The 21,119-nt window shown below is 39.6% G+C and overlaps 1 non-coding gene across 1 annotated transcript; it reads left to right on the forward strand.

Moving 5' to 3' along the window:
- The first annotated feature begins 19,076 nt into the window (after nucleotides 1-19,076).
- Nucleotides 19,077-19,151, forward strand: Trnas-cga (transfer RNA serine (anticodon CGA)). The gene has a single exon. It is a non-coding gene; the product is annotated as a tRNA-Ser (tRNA).
- The last annotated feature ends 1,968 nt before the right edge of the window (nucleotides 19,152-21,119 follow it).

The raw sequence follows: 21,119 nt of genomic DNA on the forward strand, positions 1-21,119 counted from the left end.
ACGGTGGTCGGATGGTCCCGATGGGCCACTTGTGGCCTGAAGACCGAGTGCTTTTTAATGTAAAATCTATCTTAACGTGAACTAGCCGTCCGAAGATGAACCTGTCGGTTCGAACCGGTAATGGCTCTAATTAAATAAATAAATAGCATTGTAAAAAGTGGCTAGTTGCTGTCATCTTCTATGTAAGCGTCAACTTATATTCAATCTCTTAATAAATTTATCTTACTGTGTCTAAATACATGTTACAATTATTGTTGTTGTTGTTGTTGTTGTTGTGGTCTTCAGTCCTGAGACTGGTTTGATGCAGCTCTCCATGCTACTCTATCCTGTGCAAGCTTCTTCATCTCCCAGTACCTACTGCAACCTACATCCTTCTGAATCTGCTTAGTGTATGCATCTCTTGGTCTCCCCCTACGATTTTTACCCTCCACGCTGCCCTCCAATACTAAATTGGTGATCCCTTGATGCCTCAGAACATGTCCTACCAACCGATCCCTTCTTCTGGTCAAGTTGTGCCACAAACTCCTCTTCTCCCCAATCCTGTTCAGTACCTCCTCATTAGTTATGTGATCTACCCATCTAATCTTCAGCATTCTTCTGTAGCACCACATTTCGAAAGCTTCTATTCTCTTCTTGTCCAAACTATTTATCGTCCATGTTTCACTTCCATACATGGCTACACTCCATACAAATACTTTCAGAAAAGACTTCCTGACACTTAAATCTATACTCGATGTTAACAAATTTCTCTTCTTCAGAAACGCTTTCCTTGCCATTGCCAGTCTACATTTTATATCCTCTCTACTTCGACCATCATCAGTTATTTTGCTCCCCAAATAGCAAAACTCCTTTACTACTTTAAGTGTCTCATTTCCTAATCTAATACCCTCAACATCACCCGACTTAATTCGACTACATTCCATTATCCTCGTTTTGCTTTTGTTGATGTTCATCTTATATCCTCCCTTCAAGACACCATCCATTCCATTCAATTATTGTTATACTACTGTAACTAAATATAGATAGTGTTATAACGTTGATAAACATTCGTAGTAGGTGACAATCTATAACACCATGTTGTCAAAAAAAAAAAAAAACCCTCATTAAGTCATATTTAAGTAACTGTTACTTAGAAACTAGTTGACACAGGTGACCAGCAGCTGGAAACAATCTATAATCTACACACACATGAAAGCTTGAATAGCGTGCATGCGGAGTTCACTATGCTGGGAACAGCTGTAATGGTCAAACGGAATCTAACAGAATCCATATCAAATTTTGCGTCCCCATCGGCGCGAATGTCACTTCTCTGCTTTAGATCAGCAAACAAGATCTATACCACCATAAATGCATATGTACCTAAAACAATGACAACAGAAAATATCCAGAAAAAAATCGAATAATTCTGGGACACTAGAAAATGAGACATCAGACATACCAAAGCACCACAATAAAATTACTGGCAGGAGACTTCAACGCACAGATCGGGAGAGAAGATAAATACAGGGCAACAGTGGGAAATTTTCCTTCGCACAAACGCACCAATGAGAATGAAGAAAGGCTCACCAACTTCTGCACACACTTCGACTTAAAACTACTGTCAAACTTCTTCAGAAAATCATCTAGGAGGAAGAAGACCTGGTTTTCTCCTAATACACATTTAGGCTCATACCAACTGGATCATGTGGCAATAACCAAACAAAACCATACAGAAACCATGAATGTACGAGTCAAAAGAGAACTGACTAGGCATAGATTCGGACTAACTTTTAACAGAAATCAAAGCCAAATTTCTACCTAGAAAACCAAACCTCAAAATCAAAAAAGTCCATAGAATTGACATAAAATTTCTGTCAGACAACAGGAACGAATTCATTAAAAAGCTTCACACAAAGAAGATGGGAAATTGGGATGAAATCAGAAAAGCAATGACAGAAACGGAGAAAGAACTAGAACAACCACAAAGAAGAAGGAAATGTAATTCGTGGAATAAGATATGTGACGAAGCGATAGAGCATAGACTAAATGCTTGCAAAAAATGGATTCTTGGATGCTGCAAAAAGGAAAGAGACTGGAACACATTCACTGAGATCAGAAAACAAACACTAAAAATTATTCGAATAGAGAAGCGGAAATATGACAAAAAACGATTTGAGGAAATAGATACAAATTTCAAACAGAACAACACTAGAGACATCTACACAGTTTTCAAAGAAGAAATAACAGGTTACATGATGATGATCCTATGATCCTACACTTCAAACATTCAACACGCAAACTGATTACCAACAACACAGACAACTGTGAGTTACTAGCAAAATACTTCAAAAATCTTCTGAACTGTGAGGAACCAACACAACGACTAATTTTCAGACAACCTCAGAAGGAAAACCCACCTTCTGAACCACCGTCACTTCGTCAAATTGAACAATACGCTGTGCAGCTGGAGAACAATAGAGCACCACGTGAAGACGGGATGTTAGCTGAAATTTGGAAACTGGTCGGGAAGCGGGCAGCTGAATCCATTTATGAGTTTATTGAAGACGGATGGGAGAAAGCAAGAATACCGGACGACTGGAAACAAGCCATTGTCCAACCGCTACATAAGAAGGGTGACAGGACAGGCACCAACAACTACAGAGGCATACCTCTGCTTACAGTCACCTACAACATTATATCGAAAGCTCTATTGAATAAGATAGAGAACAGAACAGAACGCACAAATGACGAGTACCAAGCGGAGTTTAGAAAAAATAGGTCATGCCCTACGCAAATTTTGACTTTAAAACTATCCTTAGGATCAGAACAATGCGAAACCTTAACGTATTCGTTACATTCATTGATTTCAAAAAATTCTACGATTCCGTAGACAGACAGACAGTAGTCCTAACGCTGGAAGAACCACGTATCGACAAAACTACCAGACAGTTAGTCGAACAGCCACTCACAAGCACAACTTCAAAAGTTAAATTTCTAGGACCAGTTTATGAATCCTTCAGAATTGACACATGCGTTCGGCAGGGCGATGACTTCTCGCCGATTCTGGTCTTAGACAAGGTCATGAGAGAGAGGGATAAAGAACTACAAGAGAAAAACATCGAAGTAATCCATCTAGTACAAGGAAGAGAAGGATCTGAGGTGAAATGTCTCGTTTCTCCTGACAATGTTGCAGTAATTTCTACTTACAAAACAGATGCAAAGATAATGATAGAAACACTTCACAAAATTGCAGCTAAAGCCGGATTACTAATATAATATGAGAAAACGGAATGCATTGAACATAAACACAACAGAAAAAACTATGTACAAACGCAACACGAAAACATCCAAACAGTTGATAAGTTTAAGTACGTATTTGGAAGAATGGATACAATCAAATGAGTTAGATAACACCAAAAGCAAGAAAAATCTAAGAAAATGGAATTAGCATACAAACTCACCCAAAACCGATATAAGATCAGTATCATTCCAGGCAAAAATTAAACACTACACAACAGTAACTAAACCGGGAGCACTTTACGGACCTGAATGACCAATACTAAATAAAATAGGTGAACGAGAAGAACTGGGAAAGAAAGAAAGGAAAATCCTTAGAAAAATTTTAGGACCATGAAAGAACAAAGACAACAACTGGGCGAAGAAGAGAAGTGAAGATCTACACAGAAACAAAGAAACAATCACAGACATAATGCGAAAGAGAAGATTCAAGTTTTATGGTCATATTTACAGAATGAATGACAATTGGCTAACAAAGAAAATTTTTAATTTCATTTACAAATTAAAAAACACCACGAGATGACTGGAAGAGACGTGAAAGAACTTGAGAAAACTTAACGCAGCAGAAGACACAATACAGAACAGGGAAAATTTCATGCTACTGATCAATACTGCAGATTTCCTGTCCAACAACAAAATTCACAACCTACGAGGGGAATGTCAACTGAACAATGCATGGAAAAGTTCTGAGAAAATAAAAAGAAAGAGACTTTACCTTTTTCTTAGGTGCTAAGCGGTCTACAATTGACCAAATAGATGATGTGCTTGTTGAAATATGGGGTACTCAGCATTGAATAAAAAGATGTATACTTCAATAAAATCATTTATTCATTAATAATAATAGTGCACTTTCATAGACATTCATAAACTGCATATCAAGTAAAAAAATAAAATCATTTATTCACAATCCAATTAAATATTAAAAAAACAATACATTTGCATACACATTAATAAGGTTATTCTTCTTCTTCTCTTTATTCTTCAGGTAGAGTTGAGATGGACACATAAAGTCTTCAAGCGTTTTTCTAGATGGCTCCCATCCAGATCACTTTTCAGAACCTTTCACTTGCTCAATCATGTTCCTATGATCACAGCTACTACACTTCTTTACCATATCAACGTGGTTTATCCCTACATCATCCCAGTGCAATCCATGATAATTTTGGGTTAATCATAAGGCTGTTCTACAAGCCTTGTGGTATTTAACATCTCTGAACTACTTTATCAGTGCAATATTCGTATTAAAAGATTTAATAACACGTCAATCATTTCTGAACGCTACAAAAGCATTGTTGTTAATCATGAATTGCCCATAGTCGTTGCTAAATACCTGGGTGTCGTCTCCCTGAGAGAGCAATTTGAAATTCTTAGAAATCCTTTCCAGACAATGCTTTGTGCTATAGCTGTGATTGGCAAGAAATTAATCACCCTGTCATACAGAATTAGTGCGTATTTATTTTGAGGAAAGTTTTCTTTAGACCGAAATTCAACCAATTTATAAAAAGCCTCTGTCTTCACGACCTCGTTTTATTTTGAACAGCTGATTACACTAACGGATGCAATATTCTTAAATTTGCTCGGGTTTAATATAAACCCACCATATTTACTGGCTTCATAATATTAAGATCTGTGACATCTTGCACGCATATCAAATAGAAGAATATTAAGTTTCAGACTGTAAATCTGCTGGAAATTATTATGTGGATAGAATTCGGAATTAATATACACTTTCACATTCGTTAATTTACAAGTATAAAATATCTTAGACTCAGTTTTCGGATTTCGTTTGCAGTCAGTACGCAATTTTAGTACTGCGAAGTACGGTGATTCGAGATGGTCTGTGTCTGCGGCGTGATAGGGGATAATAGGAAATAATCAAACAGCTCCCTTGAATGGAATGATAAAGGTAACTGGGAAACTCCGGCAATTTTCTTTGGTAATTGGAAGCATTGTTCATAGAATACTGAAATATGAAACATTTTCCACGCAAGCTTGTTAAGTTTGATTTCATTGAGCTGCCCAGTTGGCCGAGCGGTCTAACGCACGGCTTACCGGGTGGGAAGCAGCGCCTGGTCCCCGGTACGAATCAGCCCGGCGGATTTGTGTCAAGGTCCGGTGAACCGGCCAATCTGTGGATGGTTTTTAGGCGGTTTTCCATCTGCCTCGGCGAATGCGGGCTGGTTCCCCTTATTCCGCCTCAGTTACACTATGTCGGCGGTTGCTGTGCAAACAAGTTCTCCACGTACGCGTACACCACCATTACTCCACCACGCAAACATAGGGGTTACACTCGTCTGGTGTGAGACGTTCTTTGGGGGTCCACCGGGGCCCGGGCCGAACCACTCAATAACCTTGGGTTCGGCGTGGGACATGGATTTAAGGTAGTTTGCCTGTGTTTCTGTTCTGTTCTGAAATGCTACTCAGATGCTTACGTATACAGGTTTTATACCACACTCCCAAGCTCCTTTTTTCAAGTGTAAGCTTATAATGATTTCTTTCCGATGAAAATCTATGAGATGGGCGCCCTGATCTACAGTTTAAACTGAAGATTGTCTGATGTCCGACCAATCACAGAGAGGTAAATTTTGTTCGCTGGATTTTATACCCAGGGTCCATTGTGAAAAGGAAACTGTAAAATGTATGAATCAATTTATCATTGAGATATGCACGTTTTGCAATATTGTACTAGGTACGAATTGTATTAACTGGTAATATATCTAGTATTTTATACGACTCAAAAAAATTTATCTCTCGGTGTCAAGTATCTTCCTTTTGAAAAGCCCAAAAGTTGTCCCATTGGGCATTCCTCTCTAAATTCAATAGACACAAATGTCAGCCGGCCGGTGTGGCCGTGCGGTTAAAGGCGCTTCAGTCTGGAACCGCGTGACCGCTACGGTCGCAGGTTCGAATCCTGCCTCGGGCATGGATGTGTGTGATGTCCTTAGGTTAGTTAGGTTTAATTAGTTCTAAGTTCTAGGCGACTGATGACCTCAGAAGTTGAGTCGCATAGAGCTCAGAGCCATTTGAACCATTTTGAACAAATGTCACTTCTAACTCCATTTTAAGAGTACTCATATTATCATGTAATTCCAACCCTTCTCTAAATTTTTAAAAAATGTGTTAAATCATCAATCTCATCCACTTCATACAGTATGAGTATAGCCTTATGATCTGTTCCGTGCATCCTGTAGTCTGGCAGTGTGATGTTCAGAATGTTCTTACATGTCACTGACCCTGTTAATGCAACACACCAAGATCCCTTGATTGGATTCAGCGACGACATTAATTTGCTCACAGAAATGAAGAGTTTCCTTTTAATGTCTTCATTAAACACAGTTTAAGTTCAACTGATAAATATATCGTTGTACTCTTTCTTTTACACAGGGTGTCCCAAAAAACACTGACGACACTTAGTATGTTGAGCAGGAAGACAAACTGATTGATTTTCAGAAAGGAACCCATATCTGAAGATGCGCGGCTTTTGTGCTGGAGAGCTTCAAAGTCTGAGAATGAACGGTTGTGATGATTTGCCTGGTGTCTGAATACGAAAAATAGGCAATCCTTAGCCATCTGTATACTGCAGAAAACGGTATAACGGGAGTAGGATTCGTTATGAATACGAAGGTAGGCCAGAGAGTGTGTCACTGTGAACAATTCAGTGGTAGCGTTGTTCTTATCAGAATCGACAGCAAACCGTCACCAACAATGATAATTCAGGTGTATATGCCGACGTCGTAAGCGGAACATGAAGAGATTGAGAAAGTATACGAGGATATTGAAAGGGTAATAGAGTAAGTAAAGGGAGACGAAATTCTAATAGTCATTGGAGACTGGAATGCAATTGTAGGGGAAGGAGTAGAAGAAAAGGTTACAGGAGAATATGGGCTTGGGACAAGGAATGAGAGAGGAGAAAGACTAATTGAGTTCTGTAACAAGTTTCAGCAAGTAAAAGCGAATACTCTGTTCAAGAATCACAAGATGAGGAGGTATACTTGGAAAAGGCAGGGTGATACGGGAAGATTTCAATTAGATTACATCATGGTCAGACAGAAATTCCGAAATCAGATACCGAATTGTAAGGCGTATCCAGGAGCAGATATAGACTCAGATCACAACATAGTGGTGATGAAGAGTAGGCTCAAATTTAAGACATTAGTCAGGAAGGATCGATACGCAAAGAAATGGGACACAGAAGTACTAAGCTATGACGAGATACGCTTGAAGTTCTCTAAGGCTGTAGATACAGCAATAAGGAATAGCTCAGTAGGCAGTACAGTTGAAGAGGAACGCACATCTCTAAAAAGGGCCATCACAGAAGTTGGAAAGAAAAACATAGGTACAAAGAAGGCAACTGCGAAGAAACCGTGGGTAACAGAAGATATACTTTATTTCAACGATGAAAGGAGGAAGTACAAAAATGTTCTGCGTACTCAGGAATACAGAAATACAAGTCTCTGAGGAATGAAATAAATAGGAAATGCAGGGAAGCTAAGATGAAATGGCTGCATGAAAAATGTGTAGAAATCCAAAAAGAAATGATTCTCGGAAGGACAGACTCAGCATAGAGGAAAGTCAAAACAACCTTCGGTGACATCAATAGCAACGGTGGTAACATTAAGAGTGCAACGGGAATTCCACTGCTAAATGCAGAGGAGAGAGCGGATAGGTGGAAAGAATACATTGAAAGCCTCTATGAGGGGGAAGATTCGTATGATGCGATAGAGGAGGAGGCAGGAGTCGATTTAGAAGAGATAGGAGACCCACAATTAGAATCAGAATTTAAAAGAGTTTTGGAGGACTTAAGATCAAATAAGGCAGAAGGGATAGATAACATTCCATCAAAATTTCTAAAATCATTGGGGAAGTGGCAACAAAACGACTATTCACTGTGGTGTGTAGAATGTATGAATCTGGCGACATACCATCTGACTTTCGGAAAAATATTATCCATACAATTCCGAAGACTGCAAGAGCTGACAAGTGCGAGAATTATCGCACAGTCAGCTTAACAACTCATGCACCCTAGTTGCTGACAAGGATAATATACAGAAGAATATAAAAGAAAATTGAGGATGCGCTAGATGACGATCAGTTTGGGTTTAGTAAAGGTAAAGGAGCGAGAGAAGCAATTCTGACGTTGTGGTTGACAATGGGAGCAAGACTAAAGAAAAATCAAGACACATTCTTAGGATTTGTCGACCTTGAAAAAGTCTTCGACACTGTAAAATGGTGCAAGATATTCGAAATTCTGAGAAAAATGGGGGTATGTTATAGAGAGAGACGGATAATATACAATAAGTGCAAGAGCCAAGAGGGAATAATAAGAGTGGACGACCAAGAAAGAAATGCTCGTATTAAACAGGGTGTAAGACGGGTATGTTGTCTTTCGCCCCTAATGTTCAATCTGTACATCGAAAAGGCAATGACGGAAGTAAATGTTTAGGAGTGGTATTAAAATTCAAGGTGAAATGATATTAATGATACGATTCGCCGATGACATTGCTGTCCTGAGTGAAAGAGAAGAAGAATTACATGATCTGCTGAACGCAATGAACAATCTAATGAGTACAGAATATGGCCTGAGAGTAAATCGAAGAAAGACGAAAGTAATGAGATGCAACAGAAATGAGAACAGTGATATTCTTAACATCAGAATTGACATCACGAAGTAGATGAAGTTAAGGAATTCTGCTACCTAGGCAGTAAAATAACCAATGATGAACGCAGGAAGGACGACATCAAAACAAATCTCCAAATGAATCATAGTACAGACGTTATTTCGATTTTTCTTCGCTTATGCCACCCAGTGAGACCCATGGCCTCCCTCAACGTTTAAATTCACAATTTCACATTCTTCCGTTTTCTGTTATAAGGCTAGATAATGTATTGTGCATAAACACTCCACGAAATCTTGAAAAGTGGAACTTCTTGATGTATTTAAGCACATCTGCATTTGTGAGAGGTCTGTCTGATACCACAGCTAGGAGCATTTATTTTATTAACGCACAATCCCAGCTCATGTCAGTATGGTTTTAAATATTAGCGATTCCCAAAAGTTACAGTTTCTATGTCTCTCTTAAGTCTTTTAAACTTGTCAAGCTCTTCTTCTTTGCTTTTGACGTTTTCATTGTGCGCTAAGGCAACCCGTCAACACGTACCCCTCCCCCCCCCCCCCCCAACACACACACACTCACACAAGGACCCTATAGTTTTTATGGCCTGCCAATCCGGGTATTAGGAATATGAGAAATCCTCCTGATGTTTTACGTGTTGGTAGAACCCCGAATGTTTTGCTTGCCTTTTCAATGTTTCAGGAATCGTTTAGCTGCTGCCCAAGATGAACATATTGTTAAACACCCTTTGGGGTTTGTTTGGCAATGAGCGGCTTTCATAACGTGTCAAAAATGTATCTTGACACCCAATTTAAGATTGGCGTATGTTATTTTTTTCATAAAAGAAATGAATTTCCCATATGAGTCCATGATAATTGTGGATTCTTGTAAATAAAACTGCATAGATAGCTATTAAAATTTTCTTTCTTTATTATGCCATTTTGGCTACGCCGATCATCAGATATCTGCAGTTAATATTAGAGGAACATAAACAGTGACTGGTATTTGTCACATAAAAACAAGGTACAAAAGATGAAAAAACAAAAAAAAAAGTTGAAAATATTTTTAAAAGTTCACTCACCAGTAAAGTTAGTATTTGCAGAACAAGGTTCAGAGTCAGTATTAAAACCGATGCCTAATTGGGGCATCCGCTAACAGTTGGACGAAAAATGTAAGTTCTAGCCACCAAATGGCGCTAGGCAATCTATCTTCTTATATGAAAATACACATAAATAATAAAATAAACTTTGAAAGCAATGTCTTAATCGCTAGTGCCGCTTGTACAAATTTTTGAGCCAGTTGTTGAGTGATACAGAATCTTCTTCTGCAAGTTTTAAGCTCTCTGGTGAGTGTGATTTTTTAAAAAATTAACTTCTTAAATTTTCATCTTTTGCCTTGCATAATAAATGCCTGTACTCATTATGTCCCTCTAATCTTAATTTAAAGATATCTAATGTTGGTAATGGCCAATATGGCGAAAGAAGTAAAGAAAATTTTAATAGCGATCTATATAGCTTTATTCAAAAAATTCATTATTTTATCCATATCTAATGCCGCAGTATGCTATTCAATGTCAATATTTCTACTTTTGCGTATCTTCTTCGCTTTATCAGGTGAAACTCTATCTGCTATCTTTAGTTACGGTCTATGCTATGTCACACTGTGTACAAGCCTTATCCACTGGGTTAATCCCATCATCACCTCGCGCCAATCGTATCTGTGCTTTTTTCTTGTTCCACAATTGTTACATGCTGGAAAATGTTGTTCTACTGCTAGTTTGTCAAGTACTTATAGATTGCTGCTACTCTATGCGACGCACTTCGTTTGACTCATGCTAAGCGTCTGTCCAGTTCGCTGTTTTAGTTATCTTGTTATGTATAAGGTCCTCGACATCAGCCCGTTGTTGTGCGGTGATGGAAAGCCTAGTTATTTAACCAACAACCTTTTTCTTTTGCGCCTAATGATGTAGTCTACAAAAAACATCTCAAATTCGCTTATTTTCAGCAGTTCTTATTTTACTTTCTTTGCTGACTTTCAAGATGTATGTTTGTGGGTTTGTTTCTTGCACCTTGCAAACTGTAAATATCTCCATCGACCAGTCTGGCACGTATGATTTCTCGGATGCAGCCTTAAATTTTGAAATATGATCGAAATCATTCACATAAGTTTACTGTTTGCATGGATCTGTCATTTTAATATGGCTGTCTAGTGTATTTAGAAACTTAATAGCACAAAAGTCAATTGGTTTCAAGTTTATTGTTAGACGTATGGTTCGATTATGCAGATCAGTTATTTGTGCAAGCATGGCAATCGATTTATATGATCACAAATACTGAATTGCTTCCACATGCAGTTTTTTATTGCTCTGTTCGCTCACCCCACAACTGATGCTTTCAGTTCTGAGAATGTGGAGTACGGTTCTCGTCCGATCCATAAGGCCTTAAAGTACTGATTAAAAAACTCTCCACCAGGTGCAAAAGTGACCGATTCATATCAGTGTGGGTCAATTGTTTAACCGCCAATGCAACAGCCTTCCCAATCTTTGTTTAGACAGGCAATTCGCAAGCAAATTTTGAGTATGTATCGATGATCATAATTATATATTTGAAGCCTTCATCCTCAAATGCATACAGCACCATATCTATAATATCTGCCTGCCATAAATCAACCAAACGTATGCGTGAATTTCTTTTGTGTAAATTTGTGAAATTCTTCAAGAACTTTTTTCATAATTATTGAGTAATGTGTATTACACGAAACTCAGAAATAATTCAAATGATTTCGTTCATATTTCCCACAGATGTCGATGCAATCTGGATTATCATAATAGTGTCCTTAGGATTATCGTATATATTTACTGCGAAAATCGATTGTTCATTTTCTTATGCTGAAAGTAGATTCCGGTACCCTTACTACCATAATTACCATCCAAAGTAGGTTTAATAATGAGAATGTATTTCTTAGCTGTGAGTGTTTTTCCTGTTCCTCTCACTTCTGGTTCAAATGGCTCTGAGCACTATGTGACTTAGCTTCTGAGGTCATCAGTCGCCTAGAACTTAGAACTAATTAAACCTAACTAACCTAAGGACATCACACACATCCATGCCCGAGGCAGGATTCGAACCTGCGACCGTTGCGGTCGCTCGGGTCCAGACTGTAGCGCCTAGAACCGCTCGGCCACTCCGGCCGGGACTCTCACTTCTCTCATGTCCTTTAGACATCCATAGTATTTCTACATACGCCTTTAAATTTTTTGGTAAATAGCTACTCAGGTCCAAATTATTTTTTAAAAAAGAAATTAGGCCTAGTAAACCATGTGTTCATTTTGAATCTCTGTCTCCAATATGTACTGCAGCTCTGGTATGTATAACATTTTATTGGATATGTACCTAATCTATTCAGTCATGGACTGCTAATGCCATAAGTCATACCTAAACCGATATTTCTGTGTCGTTTGATGAAATCGTCTGTAATATCAACACCCTCTTGACCATTCGTTTTATTAACTGTTTGCCAGATTCGTTCGATAGATTCATTGAGTTGTCAAAACGTCTTTTTGAGATTCTGTTCCTGAGTCAATTGTCTGGACCTTAGAAATTTTAATTTGGGCCTGTGTAAATTCCTGTTTTGTTGCCATTTTTCTGTGTACTAAACAGATTTTAAGCCTGCATGCAGCTTATATACGTGCCTTCAGACTAATTATGGGAGTTTCTTTTTTCTCTGTTCCTTTTCAATATGGATTCAGTTTCATCAATACTTGTACTCAGAGTATATGTTGTCCTCTCAGTTTCATGAAAATTTGCTGCCAATGTATTTTGTAACCTCAAAATAAATGTACCATGCGTATTTATGTCTTTCAGGCTTTTATTAAATCACTGAATTCTTACATCTACATACAGATGAATATTCTGTCTCTGCACTCTCTGAGGTTAACAGGTGATGACCGCACAAACTTGTCCGTTGTATGATGTTTAATGATGTATTTGCCTTAGTGTTTTGATATTTATAACGAAGCGTATCATATCTACTCTAGCAAGAACCTCTGGAAGTTTGCTGCTGATGACACATCAGAATTCGCCCTATTTCTCTAGCGAATATTCTTAACATAGCACACTGGACAGATCCACATTGTTACGAGACTCTGGAAGCAACGAAGCCGCGCGGGGTAGTCGCGTGGTCTACGACTTTGTCACGGTTCGCGCGGCTCTCTCCATCGGGAATGGGTGTGTGTGTTGTCCTTAGGATACATTATTTTAATTTAGATTAATTAGTGTGTAAGCCTAGGCACCGATGACCTTAGCAGTTTGGTCCCATAATCCTTACCACAAATTTCCAATTTAGGATGCAACGACTTAGAGCTCACCGACCTTCTCCAGCGAATATTCTTAATGGAGAATCACGTGGAAAGTGCTTGCACATTGGGGATATCCACATTGCTGCGAGACTCTGGAAGTGACACGACAGAACTCGCCACTTTCTCTAGCAAATGTTCTTAACGGACTATCGTACAAAATGGGGTACGTCACGAGTTCACTTCGGCACTTTAAGCATATTCATAACTCAGCTCCGGTTTGTTTAAATCACTGAGTTATTTATCCATACTTATTCCTGGTGTACTATTTACTGACATGTTTATATAGCCTTTTGTTTTAAATCCTCTTGTAAGTTTCCCCTGTTTCAGGCTCTAAAGTAGTTTGAGAAAAAGATCTGTGCATATAATTTGAAAAATGCTTCGAGATTGTATGAAGTTTCTGAGAAAACGGAAATGTGTACTACTCTTTCAGAGATCTTGATGTGGCCTTTATATTTTACGACTACACAACGAGTATTAACTGCTTCTTTCTCACCCTATGTAGTAAGATCATCAAATATTTTAGAATACACTACGTTCTTTAAATTTCGATGAACATCTTTGTTTAATTCATTGTTATATTAAAGCATAAAAATGCCCACTGTCATTATGTACAGCAGCAATGTTCATTAGTATAACACATCACACGTTCACATTAATGAACTCTATGCTGAAGCCACAGGATTTAATTCATCATCGCCTCCTCTGTGAAGTGCAGTCGGAGCAACAACGTCAGTCCTGTTATTTCACTGATGGATTACCCAGAAAGGCATAACGACTACAGTGAAATTTCCAGGCTCGTGTTGCCTTTCGCTGTAATTGGCTCAACCGATCCCGTGATCTAATATTTCGGTGGCAACGAAATTTATGATCGTATCACAAATTGCCAAATAAATAACCACATTTTCCCTCTCCCTGCTGCAGAGAACGTAATCTTATAGTTACAACCAAAGGGATGACAACCCCTTTATCAGATTACTGAAGTAGTCATAGTGCAGCGTTACCGTTTCAAAAAGTTCACACTTCAATCAATTCACTTTGACGTCTGATGAATTATACCTAATTTAGAGACACCGTTTATGAGACAGTGCTACATTCACGTGAAATAAAGTGTTTACTGAACAGCAGTTTGCACTTGGTGTACGCAAACAACACCGACACGTTCAGTGAAATCGTATTAAGCAGCATACTGTTTTCCAATTTTTTGCATAAAAGAGATTACCATGTATGTAGGAAGCTGATAGCCCCACCGCAATCAAAACGTCTTCCGACGCGTTCCTCGCTTATGGGAGTCTGTTGAAACCGTTTGGAACTGTATTTCATATTTCTAGGTGTATTGATAAAGCTCAAATTCCATTCTTCGGGAATTGTTTGCATTGTAACGAAAATTTGTAATTTCTTTTCCGTGACTGCATGAAATATTGGGGCTATGAAAGTGGCACCATGTGCCTCATGTGTTGTTTCTTCTAATTTCTGTTAATAGGTAACTGATTCAGTTCCTTCGGATTCATACCAACCCTCCGAATTAATTTTGTGGTGTCAGTGAATAGCTGTAGTTGATTTTGAGTGTAGTTCAGCGACAGTATATGACTCCAAGTGCAATTACATATATACTGTGATTCGGTTACCACTTATACACATTAATTTTACATAGTTACGACAGAGCTGCTGATTCTCAAACCTTGCCTTGTCGCATTGTCCCAGTAACAATGTGTATGCAGTTCCATAGGCACATAAATATTACAAGATTAATAATTACTAACAGCAATATGTTCACCCTCCAGAGTACTCCAGTGAGACAAAGTCGGCGGGCGAAGTACACTGACGGAAGAAAACACAACACCAAAACAGATTAATGTAGAGTAATGATATTTTGGGAGTACATTCGCCTAAGTAACATGTTTAGGTGATTAACATTGTAAGATCACAGTTCACTGTCAGCGCGAAATAAGCCATCGCAAATTTGAAATGCTGGACAATAATAGCCAGTGTAACCTCCAGAATGTTGAATGCAAGCATGTAAACGTGCGTGCTTTACCTTGTGCAGGTGCCGGATGTCAGTTTGTGGAATGGAGTTCCATGCCTGTTGCACTTGGTCAGTCAATACAGGGGCCGTTAATACTATCATTGGGTCACGCTGGAAATGTCGTCCGATGATGTTCCATAAGTACTCGACTGGAGACATATTTGGTGATCGCGCAGGCCAAGGCAACGTGTCGACACTCTGTAGAGCTTGTTGTCAACAGCGGTATGTGGGCGAGCGTTATCCTGTTGGAATAAACCCACTGGAATGCTGTTCATGAACGGCGGCAATCACCAGATTGACGTACAAATTTGCAATCAAGGAGAGTACTCCTGCTGTCATACTAAATGACAGGTGGAGGTCCAGAATGCCTGGCATGCAAGCAGCTTTGTTGCAGGCTCTCAACTGGCCTCTTCTAACGAAAACACGGCCATCACTGGCACCTAGGCAGAACCAGCTTTCATCAGAAAACACAACAGACCTCCATCCTATCCTCAATTGAGCTCTCGCTTGATACCATGGAAATCGCAAATGACGGTGGTTTTGGGTTCATTGGAATGCACGCTATAGGACGTCTGGCTCAGAGCTGTCATTGAAGTAATCGATTTGAAGCAGTTCGTAGTGTCACTGTGGTGCCATCTGCTGCTCGAATTGCTGTTGCAGGTGCAGTGCGATGCGCCAGAACCAAACGCCGAAGACGATTGTCTTCCCTCTTGGTACTGTCACGTGGCCGTCTGCAGCCCGGTTTTCTTGCGACTGTACATTTCCGTGGTCACCACTGCGAGCAATCATGTGCAGTGGCTACATTCCTGTCGAGCCTTTCCGCAAAATCGCAGAAGGAACATTCATCTTCTCGTAGCCCTATTGCACGGCCCCATTCCAACTCACTGAGGTGTTGATAATGGCGTCTTTGTTGCCATGAAAGCATTCTTGACTAACATCGACTCACCATGTCCAGTCCCAAATATTATAGCGTGTTTTTGAAGCATACCTGATTTGCATCCTCATAGTGGCGATACTAGCGTACTCTCGTGTTACTGGCGCAAAATCTGAGTAGACATCATCTTTAAGATGTAGAGACGCACCTACCGACTTTCGTTTATGTCGCACAATTTCTTCTTGATGTTGCGATTTTTTTTCCGTCAGTGTGTTAGTCGCCCCCTTTAGACAGCACGCTGGACGCTCTGAAGCGCTGTAGATGTACGAGTGGTACCAGACTGTCATGCAACACTACTCCACCGACGTAAGTCATGGCTCTGAAGAAGTGTGTATGGCCCAATTCGTTGCATGGAATTAGTCCAGTGACGTGGGCCGAAGTGAAGACGTAAAAAATGGCTGTTGTGTATGGACGTAGTCGTGATCACTCTGTGAATAATAACGATAGTAATTTCGTGTCGCTCAGTGGCTCGATGCAAGTCTATCAATCGCTCGCCACTTCGGCGACTTACGTGTTCCTAATCTTACGCAGTTATCCAAACAGAGAAATGGGTCCTACAATTTGACGATGTCTGGCGAATCATTACATAATTGAGAAGTGAACGTTAGGCTAAAAGTCAGACTGAAAGACCCGTCTTCCAACTGGGACTCTACTCCACGGCCTGCCGGTTTCCAGGCATGCACGTTACTGCTTGATCGCCAGACCCGACATTTCCGCATGAACTTGCCCGATTGGTTGGTATGTCAACGCAGATTTCCCGATGTGTTTTCCAAATGAATTTCAAAGAAAAACTGTAGCTATTTTGTGACCTTCTTCCTCTACAAAATACGTAGATTATACATCTGCGGACCAGATCCACGTAGCCCAGTTTGTGAAAAAGTATCAACATAAATTTACCCTTCCAGCATTTACAATGAAAGCAAATGTTTGCGATTCAAGTTCAAAATGAAATTGTAGCTATTCGGTGGATGTTCTTCCTGTACAAAATATATCTAACAAGGTTTATGGACACAGTGAGGCACAGAGGTTTGGAGGTATTGCGGGCTGGGAGGGGGTGCTTGGGTAGGGGGTGAGGAAGGGCGTTACACGACAGCAACGTAAGTGAATAAAAAAAATTTGATTCGTGAGCTTAAATAACAGAGACGACCAGTCACTTATACGGATACGTCCAGAGCAAATTCTGCAGCACTATACGTGGAGACCCCCCTAATGAGGGGCACTCCACTGTGAGGCCTTACGTGAGGAACTTAACGCCTGTCGAGAGGTCTCCCAGCCCTTTGACTGTGGGCACAAGCAATGGTGGCCAGTTAGAGTCTCTGCTCCAAGCTCAGGAAGTCTCGTCCAGCCTGGGGTGCAACTGCTGACATTCATGGGCACCGGATTCACACCTGCCACCTGGATTAGATTAGATTAATACTTGTTCCATAGATCATGAATACGACACTTCGTAATGATGTGGAAGGTGTCAGGAGATGCTGGCAATTCGTGTGTGCAGTGCCTGAAACAAACAACATCAACTCACTATCCATGCTCTGCTGGCTAATGAGAACCAGTAAGTGAAAGTCACCTGCCGACATTCTATTTGTAAAAATTAGCAACGAAAATACAGGAAGGTGACCATGAGGTAACTATTAACGTAGTGAGCATATTATTGTTTTCGTCATATATTATTGTATACTGGGGAGACGTTATCCGTTTGAAAATAAGTTTAGCACAGTGTAACTGCAAGCAATTTAACTATTGTCCAAAACACAGAGATTTTTGTGGAAATACAAGCAAATGTGTTGTGTTTTTTTTTCTGCAGCTGGCGCATCTGATCTTTTAATCTGATTTTGATTGCGAACGTTGCGCCCAAGTGCAATTGTTTATAATATATAACTTTAATTAACATAAATTAGCTTGTCAAACTGCAACAAAGAAAATCCAGCACCTCTCAATTAACTCCCAGTGTGGCCCTAACAAGTTGTTCATTACATAAAATAGCTTGCCAATGTATGGCTAAAGAGAAAAGTGATAACTTTGAGATTCCAGAGCTAAGCTCCCAAGCGATAAGCTGTAATGATTTTACACTCAGCTTTGAATTATGTTAGTAAAGTGTGATATCTGAAGCACAAACCAGTTAAAAACTAAACGTTACCCAAAAGTCAATGGAGAATTCACGTTGAAAATTAATGGGAAAGACAAAACAAACAAACAAATGGATTAGTGGAGATGGAATAGAAGTGGGCAGGGCACAGTAATGAACAGACGCTAGATAAACCAAGGATGAATGAATGTCATAAGAAAAATCCAACTAGATGTTGGATGGCAGTAAAAAACATGGCGGAGCAACATTCATGATTATATGCCAGTAGACCCTAATGAGTGGAGAGGTCTGGAGGAGTCTTTTACGCAATTATTAGATGACAATCGTATAGATTTAATCATACAGTAGGACACTTACAAAATTGCCAAAAAATGTTTTGAAAAACGGTCAAACATTTCGTGAAATGATTTGTCGAAAAGTAAGAAATAAAATAGAATGAAATTTTCACTCTGCAGCGGAGTGTGCGCTGATATGAAACTTCCTGGCAGATTAAAACTGTGTGCCCGACCGAGACTCGAACTCGGGACCTTTGCCTTTCGCGGGCAAGTACTCTACCAACTGAGCTACCGAAGCACGACTCACGCCCGGTACTCACAGCTTTACTTCTGCCAGTATCTCGTCTCCTACCTACCAAACTTTACAGAAGCTCTCCTGCGAACCATGCACAACTAGCACTCCTGAAAGAAAGGATATTGCGGAGACATGGCTTAGCCACAGCCTGGGGGATGTTTCCAGAATGAAATTTTCACTCTGCAGCGGAGTGTGCGCTGTGAGTACCGGCCGTGAGTCGTGCTTCGGTAGCTCAGTTGGTAGAGCACTTGCCCGCGAAAGGCAAAGGTCCCGAGTTCGAGTCTCGGTCGGGCGCACAGTTTTAATCTGCCAGGAAGTTTCAAGAAATAAAATAGATATGAGAAACATTTAATGCATCTTTGAATCATGCTTGAGAGCATATACAGCAAATGAGAGAAATCAAATATTTCTCTAATCAATGTTATTTCTTACTTTTAGAAAAATCATTTCATGAAATACTTCACCTTTTTCTTTCAGAACTTTTCTCTACTTTAAAGGTTTGTTCAGAAGGCATGATGTATAACATATATTACAACGGATCGATGTTCTATAATTGTTAAAGATTTATAGATAAACAGACAGCAGACAAGTTTCAGTTTTCGTTGTAATTTTATATCTATTTTATTTTTTCCAAACGAAAGAAATAATTCAACAAATTTTATTCCAATGTAACTTTTCATGCCTTGAAGCCAAGTAGTTAGGCCTTGAAGAGATGAAATTATGGACCATTTACTAGCTAGCAGCAGCTACTTCTGAAATATTTAAAAAATGTTCAAATGTGTGTGAAATCTTACGGGACTTAACTGCTAACGTCATCCGTCCCTAAGCTTACACACTACTTAACCTAAATTACCCTAAGGACAAACACACACACCCATGCCCGTGGGAGGACTCGAACCTCCGCTGGGACCAGCCCCACAGTCCATGACTGCAGTGCCCCACACCTCTCGGCTAATCCCGCGCGGCTGAAATATTTAAATTTTCTCTCAAATCATTAATTACGTTTTCCTTAATTAATCTACTTCCAATCAGTTAAGTTTGTTTTTTACTGACCTAGACCTCTCGCTGGTCAATTTGTTCGATTACGATCATTCGTTTGGCTATGATTATTCGGACAAAAGTTTCCCTCAAATCGATAATTATGTTTTTCTTAATTACGCCGATTACTTTCAAGCAACCTAGCTCTCATGCTCGTGAATTTGATACCACATTTGCCCATTTAATCTTTGTTAATCTCCAGAAATTCGAACAAAATGTTTTCCTAAATAATTAATTAGATTTTTCTTAATTACCCTAATAGCTTTCAACGAATTAAACTTTTTTTTTTTTTTTTTTTTTTTGCAAACCTAGATCTTACAATGATCAATTTCATACTCTATTTGTCCATTTTGATTCTTCATTTGAATTTGAAAATTCTGACAATAAACTCATAGGGAGACTTTGTTTTCGCTCCAGTCAAACTTTTGACAAAAAAAAAAATTACAGTCATATGTTTTACTGTTGTTGTGGATCTTAAGAATGCCTCAACTGCTGAGACCACTATGATCGCCTGTATTATCTGGTAGCAGTACGTATGTGAGATTAGTCGTCAGCTTGATCTCATGTACAGATCCTGTATCTCTCATGATGTCTTCTCTCTTAGAGAAAAGTTGTCCCCGAATATTATATCGTAAGAGGTTAATAAATGGAGAACAGGTGAAACTAATGTTGAAACGTTTTCTGCTAAGCATGATGTCTGCAATGCAAAAATCGTTAAACTTAAGATATTTTGAGATAGTATGAAACACGCGTTTTACAGTTCAGACCAAACGTTTTGTGAATACAGTTACCTTAGTTGATTTTCGCACCAAATGAATTGCTGTCAAGGGTAAATTGCTAGTTACTAAGATCTCCAATGTTAGTCGCGTTGTGGAGCACCTTAGTGATACAGCGCTCAGGGCTGGAAAGAATCCTAATGTGCGCTCCGTATGTCGACTGGGGGCCTCGTCCCAGATGTGGAGGAGACCCTGCCTGTGGCTCTGCAGGGTGCAGAGTGCGGTCGTCTTCTAGTTGTGGCTCACGAAGCCATCAATGACGCCTGTCCGTTCTGCGGGTATCCACAGTACATACAGGCTGTTGGCGGAAGTGGTGTGTAAGTAGGCTGTTTAGGTTTTTATGTTGGTAACGCCACGTAGCGCTCTGTATGAAAATCACTGACTGTGCTGTGTGCAGTCTGTGGCTGGTTGGCATTGTTGGAACATTCGCTATTGTAGTGTTGGGCACTT

Source organism: Schistocerca nitens, chromosome 1 (assembly GCF_023898315.1).
Source record: "Schistocerca nitens isolate TAMUIC-IGC-003100 chromosome 1, iqSchNite1.1, whole genome shotgun sequence".
In the NCBI taxonomy this organism is placed as follows: Eukaryota; Metazoa; Arthropoda; class Insecta; order Orthoptera; family Acrididae; genus Schistocerca; species Schistocerca nitens.